The sequence below is a fragment of the Tupaia chinensis genome, unplaced genomic scaffold (genome assembly GCF_000334495.1).
Source record: "Tupaia chinensis unplaced genomic scaffold, TupChi_1.0 Scaffold148874_1, whole genome shotgun sequence".
Lineage (NCBI taxonomy): Eukaryota > Metazoa > Chordata > Mammalia > Scandentia > Tupaiidae > Tupaia > Tupaia belangeri.
The window spans coordinates 803,887-811,363 of NW_006208722.1; the positions used below are offsets into that span (position 1 = coordinate 803,887).

General features: G+C 44.4%; 1 pseudogene; it reads right to left on the minus strand.

The window, feature by feature from the left end:
• Nucleotides 1–1,216: 1,216 nt before the first annotated feature.
• On the minus strand, nucleotides 1,217–2,116 carry LOC102469044 (ribose-5-phosphate isomerase pseudogene; annotated as a pseudogene).
• Between the last annotated feature and the right edge of the window lie 5,361 nt (nucleotides 2,117–7,477).

Below are 7,477 nucleotides of genomic sequence, written 5' to 3' on the forward strand. Positions count from 1 at the left end.
CCTCCCTCTCTTTCTCTCTCTCCAGCAAGCACATGTGCCCTATAGCAAATTAAAAATAAATAAATAGTGACACGAAGTATGTATGTACAATGTAGTATGATTCAATCATAGAAAAGATTGACTTATGATACACGCTGTGATATGGGCGAACCTTGAAAACATTCTGAGAAAAAGAAGCCGGACACGAAAGGTCACTTTTTATGTTTCCATTTATATGAAATATCCAAAATAAATATATCCCTAAAGACAAAGTATCGATTGGTGATTTCAAAAGGGTAGAGGGAGCAGAACTGGAAAGTGACTCCTTAATTGGAATGGGGTTTTCTTTTTCTTTTTCTTTTTCTTTTTTTTTTTCTTTTTTTTTTTTTTTTTTTTTTTGGCACCACTCTGCTTTATTTCAGTCTGCAAACAATATCATGAGGTGATGACTTCTGAGGCTGAATCACACAAGGAAGTAATCATAAAGGAACAGAAAAAATAACAAAAAAAAAATCATTAAAGAAACAAGTAGTTCATATTTCACAGCAGTGCTCTGACAATACTGGCAAGTGTTTCTGGCCATCTGCTTCCAACCATAGGGATATGAAGAACGCACCATCTCAGAAGTACAACCTCATTTTCTCCCTGACGGGTTACGCTCCAAGTTCCTACATGCCACACCGCTTCACTCAGTGGACTTCGGTAAGCCTGATCTTCAGACTTAACTAGGTATTGTGTGTAATCACAAAGAAAACTAACCAAAAGCAAAACAGGGAGTGGCAAAAAGGTAAACGAAGTTTCCAAAAGGCATCAGATCACTGCCGGCTCAGCTCTTCATTTTACCAACTTAAAGAAAAGTTCTCATTTTCATTTCTGAGCAAACCCAATATTCAAAAGCTTAACCAGCGACTCAAGTCAAAGGTTTTAAAGACAGTCTCCCCTTCCTTATTTTTTTGAGTAAATACTTCATATAAAATATGAAATCAAGCCCTACTTTATAAAGAAAAAAATATCTGAATATTTGTAGTAGTAAAAATATGTATGTTTATATTTCTCTTTTTAAAAAAATTTAATAACAATACTTCACAAGACTGTATTTATCCCCCCACCTGCCCCACTCCCACACTGCCAGGTGTCCACGTGGCACAGATACATTAAGGCAAGGGCTCCTGGAGAGGCATGGCCACCCTGGCCATGGCTGGGGATGCTAGGTGAAGCCACTCAGCTCCTTGCAGGGTCAGCAGAAAGGCTTCTCCCTCATGTTCACGGAGCCATCCTGCATCCCAAAGTACACTCTCAGCCATGTTGAGGAGCAGGCCTGTAGCCACGACACCTGGGACCATCCTGACAGCTGTAGCCACTTCACTCCATTTGCACACTCAGTCCAACTTTCAGTCCAGAATACAATTCCCAGTATCCATCACCACAGGATCTGCCTTGTTGACGGCCATTGGAAGTTCAGCCACACCTCTAAACTTCTTGGTCACAGCTTGGCTCACTGGGATGTAGGCCATTGGGATGACCTCGATGGGGATCCCCTTGTGCCACTGATCCTCAAGGTTCTTTGAATCTTTCCTGAAATCAGAGATCACGATGAAGCGACTAGCATAGCTAGCCACAATCTTTTCCTGGTCAGGCAGCCTCCACCGCCCTTGATGAGCTTGAGCTCAACATCTACTTCCTCAGCACCATAGATGGCGATCCAGGTCACCGAGGGTTAAGCCACACTGCAGAATGAGCTGCTGAGCCTGGAAGGAAGTGGGGATACACACGAAGTTCAGGTTTCCCCGTTTCACTCTTTCAGCTATTCCCTGCACAGCATGGACAATTGTAGAATCACCTTCAATTCCCAGCACTTGATTATTCTTCACCTGGTTCTCCACAGCAGCTCGGCCCACCAGCTTCTTAGTCTCCTCAGCCTTAGACATAGCGGAGGGGCCCAGGCAAACGCTGTTGGATCCTCCCGTACTTGTGTTGCCAGCGCAGCCGCGGGTCCCAGTCTGTGCACAGCCTGGGGCTGCAACTGGGAGCCCGGAAGGCCCCAGCCCTTCCTGCCTCCACCCAAGGCAGGGTGCCCCTGCAGCCCTGGCAGCAGGGCCAACACCCGCCCATAGAGGGTGCTGAAAGGGGGTGGGGGTCAGATTCCTACTGAGATGTAAATGTTTTGATAAGGGGATGGTTGCACCACAATATGAATGTGTTAAATGTCACTGGATTGTACACATTAAAATGGCTAGTTTTATGTTATAGAAACTTCTACCTCAATTTTTTTTAAGTTTTCAAGTAATAGAATTCATGTGACCTGAAAGAAATCAAAGTCCGCAAGTCTGCTGAGTGCCGCACAGTACTGAGTATTACATGTGCCAAGGGCCAGGGCATTCAGGTGAAGTTTCAGGTGGGCGCACAGAGGTCAGAGTGAAGGAACTAGGAGGCTTTCCAGGATGTGTGTCTCTGAAACTGCAAAGAGAAGCTGAATAAAAGAGAACTAAAGGACCTCCCTGGGTCCTCCTTGTCCCAACCCAAGAGTAGAAGCATAGTTTGATGAAGCCACAGATTTGGGGTAGGGTGGAATTGGGAAAGATGTAGCCTGGTTCTAGAATGTCTCAGAGCAAGTTCCAAAGTGGACGGGTGAGGAAGTTGTATCAAGCTTTGCTCTCCTCAGCAGCTCTTCGCATTCTCTCAAAGTTTCTCCTTCCCCAAAGCAAACAGTGTCCCTGCATCCTTCATTGTTCCCTGCCTCCACTTTGTCCAGAAACAGATCCATCAGGAGTTCCTGCTTAACAGTCATCTCTCCTTCTCCACTCCTCTGCTCCCTTACCCTAAACTCTGGTCTCCTTTGTCTCCACACAAAAGCTTCCTTCAATGATGATACTCGCTCAGGCTACTCTCCTCCCTCTATTTCCTCTACCAATAACTTGTTAAAAGAATCTGAACTTGCTGTCTCCAATTCTTCAGCAGCTTCTCACTCCTCGATTCCCTGTGACCTAAATCCTACCACCATCACTACAGAAGGTGTTGACCCAAAGGCCTCCTGGTCATGCTCTTTGAGCTTAATGCAGCATTGAACACTATCGTCTAGATCTTATTTCCTTGAAACTCTTTGACTTCCACAATGTCAGCATCTCTGAGTGCTCCACCCTGCCAGCTGCTCTCATGTTCAGACGGTTCTTCCTCTCTCCCACTTTGCTAAGCATATTTGAGCCTCAAGTTTCTGTCCCCACAGCCTCTTTCTTTCCTAGTTTTCCATACCTATCCCATTTTATCTAAGGTTGTGCCACATCATTACCATTTATCTCAGAGGTCAAGTAGCCCACCTCTTTATCCACAGATGAGCTACCTGGTTTATCTCTGAGTTTGAGGAACTGTCCTCCACAGCCCCTCCCCCAAACTGCATTCCTCACTTCCACTTATCAAAAGTGTGGGTGGGTATCCTGCCAACCCTTCATTTCCAAAATCAAACTCTTCTCTAAACCAGATCTTCCTCAAAATGTCTCTGCATCTATTCACTACAGTGTATCAGTCAGTGTTCTTGGTCTGAAATAACAAAAACTGTCTCCAGCTAATTTTTTGAGAGATTTATACTATAGGGTGCATGAACTCACCAGAAAGACAGAGAGGCAGAGAGTAATAAATCTCCCCCTGGGGGGATGGGGGAATGGCCAAGCTTTAGTCCCTTCTCCTCATCTCCTCTTGAGATTTTGAGCACACATGCACACATGCCCACCATGAGTTTTAAGCCACCAGGTCTGGGACTCGAATCACAGTCGACTACGTGGGAATCCAGTGATGTAACCATTATGCCACCTGCTGGTCCTAATCTCCAGCTAATTTAATGGGTAATTCAGAGGATTAATGGGAAGTCTGAAGAACTGACCTAGAAAGAGGTGGGGAAAAAAGTGTCCAGGCAAAAGTGAATGTACCAAATGCATGTCCCTTCGGGAACCCGATGAGAAAGTTTCTGTTGCACCCCTGACATCAGACCCTCTCAGTCTCACGCTGTCCCTGTATCTCCTTATAATCCACTCCCGATTCAGTGTCCCGGGTGGAGGATGAATTGGCCAAACCTGGCTCATGTTCCTACACCACAGGTGCCAGAGGTAATAACAGGCTTGATTGGGGGCCAAAAGGCGGTGCAGCAGTACCACACAGCACCCCACAAGAAAATCCCACGTAGAAGGTTTCCCGATTCAAGTCCGGGGACCTCCCTTCGCACTCCAGGCACAATGATCTGGGGTTGGGGATAGTCACAGGATAGAATGATAAAAGCAGAGTACAAAATGTCCTCTAAGAAAGTTGAATATGACAAATAAATAACTTCAAATTCGGGAAGGAGATCAAATCCAGTGGGGTCATCATGAAAGGCTCAATGCAGGATGAGATATTTGCCCATGATCCAGGGCTGAAGGCTAACAGTGGATCATGGTATCAAGACTTGTTGGGGGTGCTCGCTTGCTCTCAAGAAATAAACAAACAAACGAAAAGAGGCCTGGCCCCTTCTAGCCTTGTCCTTGGAAAGTAAGAAACTGCTTCCCATCAATTCCACACAGTGGATATAAAATAGCAAAAATGAATAAATAAACAAACAAATAAAAGCAAAATGATAACTTTCCATTACAGATACCATCATTTTTTCCAGTTGTCAAGGCTCAATGTCGTAGAATTACCTTAAAATATAAAAAGGAAGTATCATCCTGCAACTAAATCCTGCAGCCCCTTTGTCCACAAAACTCCACCCCATGACTCCTCTTGTCATCTGCAGATCCTTGAATAAAGCCTGTTTTAATCACCTCCAACTAATTACCTCGACCCACTCTCTCCCTGTTTTGTTCATGGCCAGAAGAAAATGTGTCCTAAGACACAGAGTTCTGCTCATGAAACTTCTCCCTTGATAATCCTTGCCAACCATATTAAATATGTTTCTCCTTTCTTCACGTACAGTCCTCCACACTGTGGTCAATCTCCCTATCCTCCTGGCATCTTCTTTTTCTCCATTTCCCTGTAGCTTCTGTTGTTGGGCTACTGGTCCGGCAAACCCAGGATGTTCTGCTACTGCATCTTTTCTCACGCCAGACCTTCCACCAGAAGACTCTCCATATAATTTCTGATTAAAACTTTGCCCAGCCCATAAAGATCACCACAAATATTTCATCCTGCATTGGGCCTTTCATGATGACCCCACTGAATTTTATCTCCTTCCTAAATTTAAAGTCACTCATTTGTCATATTCAACTTTCTAAGAGGACATTTTGCATTCTGCTTTTATGATTCTATCCTGTGACTTTTCCCAACCCTAGATCCCATGTCCTTTAAGATCAGAAATCATATTTTACTCAAGGCCAACAGATGGTGTGGAGGTGAAAGCAGCTGAATCCTGTTTAAGCCATTTGAACTCTGCACCTGGCAGCTTGAGAAACACACTGGGCACATACACGCATGCCAAGAATTCAAAAAGGAGAATGAAAGAGAAAGGATTACGGCATGGTCAACCCCCTGAAGGTTGTTTTCTCACTTTCTCTCTTTATCTCTCTGGTGACCACTTGCACCCTATAGGGTATGCATACACACACACACACACACACACACACACACACACACACATACACACACACACACTAATTAATTGCCCAATAAATCTTTGTTAAATTTAATTAAATTTTGTGAATTTCACAGAGGAAAAATAACCATGGTAGTCTTATTTTTATGGCAACCTGGGCCAAAATGAACTAACAGCCCCCAGTAGTATTTCTCTTCACTTTTGGATATAGTTTTCAGGAGAATCGCTTCAGTGTCAGCATAAGTATAATTACTTGTTTAATGGCCAGCCTCTCCACTAGATTATAAACACCACAGGGCAGGAATACTGCTTGACCTAATTTACCTCTGTATTCCTACTACATATCTCAGTGCTCAACATACATGGTCAAAAACATTTGACGAGGACTGAGTTGAAATGAACTGAATCCTATCTAATCTAACCCAAGTGAATGGAACTGGAGAGAGGAGGTGGGTAATGGGGTACAAGCCCTTCACTATCTCTCCATTGACTGACCGCTGTCAGGAGGGAGCCCAAAACATGGTAAAGATCTATGGTTTGCACAAGAAAGATTCCTTTACAAACAATGAACTCAGCAGCTAAAGTACTGTCTCAGGGCCCCAGTGGAGGAGAGGAGGGTATAAGGGACTGGATGGGGATGAATATTGTTTTACTGGGGAAAAGGGGGTTCTTAGGTCTTTCTGTCTTTTTACTTTTGCTTTAAAGAGTTTTAAATGAAGGATTGCAGTCTAATCTTGCAATTCCGTAATAACTAAATCGGAAAGGAGCTCATCTTTGGAGGAAGCTGAATAAACCACTACTCACTTGGTAAAAATTTAAGGTCCCTAGAAAGATCTTTTAGAAAAGCTAAAAATAGTTCTTCTGATACACATTCTTGTTCCTGCTTCCTACACATTGACTTTGAGCAATTTATTTCACTGCTTGGGATGGTAGAACTACCGTAGAATCCTGCTTCACCAGATTACAGTTGAAGTGATCAGTCACCCACGACCCCCTTATAATTTCAACATTCTACCATTAGAGAGCCATTCCTTTTGGTTTTAGACACCTTTTGTCAAGGAGCCCACTGAGAAGGAGTGTGCTGTAGTTATATTTTTGTTTGTTTTCTGTGCTATTTTCTAACATCTGGTTTCAAAAGGAGAAATGAAGAATATAGTTGGTAGGTTCCAAGAGATATATTTGATAGGACCAGGAGTGGAAGAATGAAATATTTTTTAAAAAGGATTATGAATGTCAATGACTGACTTTCTGCTATTTTACTTCCCTTTGGAACAAGGAAATGCCTGACTTTCTGTCAGAAAATTACCTTCCAGGAATCTATTTTTCTTCTTTTTTTTTTTTTAAGAGGTTTTTCCCTTATGGCATGTGCACTCTAAAGAAACAGAGTCAGAGAGAGTGAGAGGGAAAGTGAGAAATCACCTGCCAGGGGAGATGGCTGTCCCGTCCCTGTTCGGGCGCCAGGTGTCCCATCCCTGTTCGGGTGCCAGGTGTCCCGACCCGGGGGGACAGCCGAACAGGTTTCCTGAGTGAAGGAGTGAGAGCTGGGACAAGCGGCGTAGTGTTACAGCACGGAGACGACAGTGTCGTCCGTTTATTGTGGGCAGCACGGTACAGCACAGAGATGACGCAGTGTCACAGCTCTTAAGGGTCACGTCGTCTACTGTGAGCAGCACGGAGACGACGCGGTGTCACAGCTCTTTAGGGTCATCCAGAGACAATGTAGTGTTACAGCTCTTCAGGGTCTCCCAGGTCATCTGGAGACGATGCAGTGTCAGCTCTTCAGGATCTTCAGGGTCGTCTGGAGACTGCGCGGTGTTTCAGCTCTTCAGGCTCTTCAGTCGTTGTCTTCCTGGTCGTCATCGTCATCTTCCTGGTCGTCTGTGTCGTCTGGCTACTGTGGGCCAGGCATCGTGGTTATATACACATTGGGTGGCTGTGGTTGGT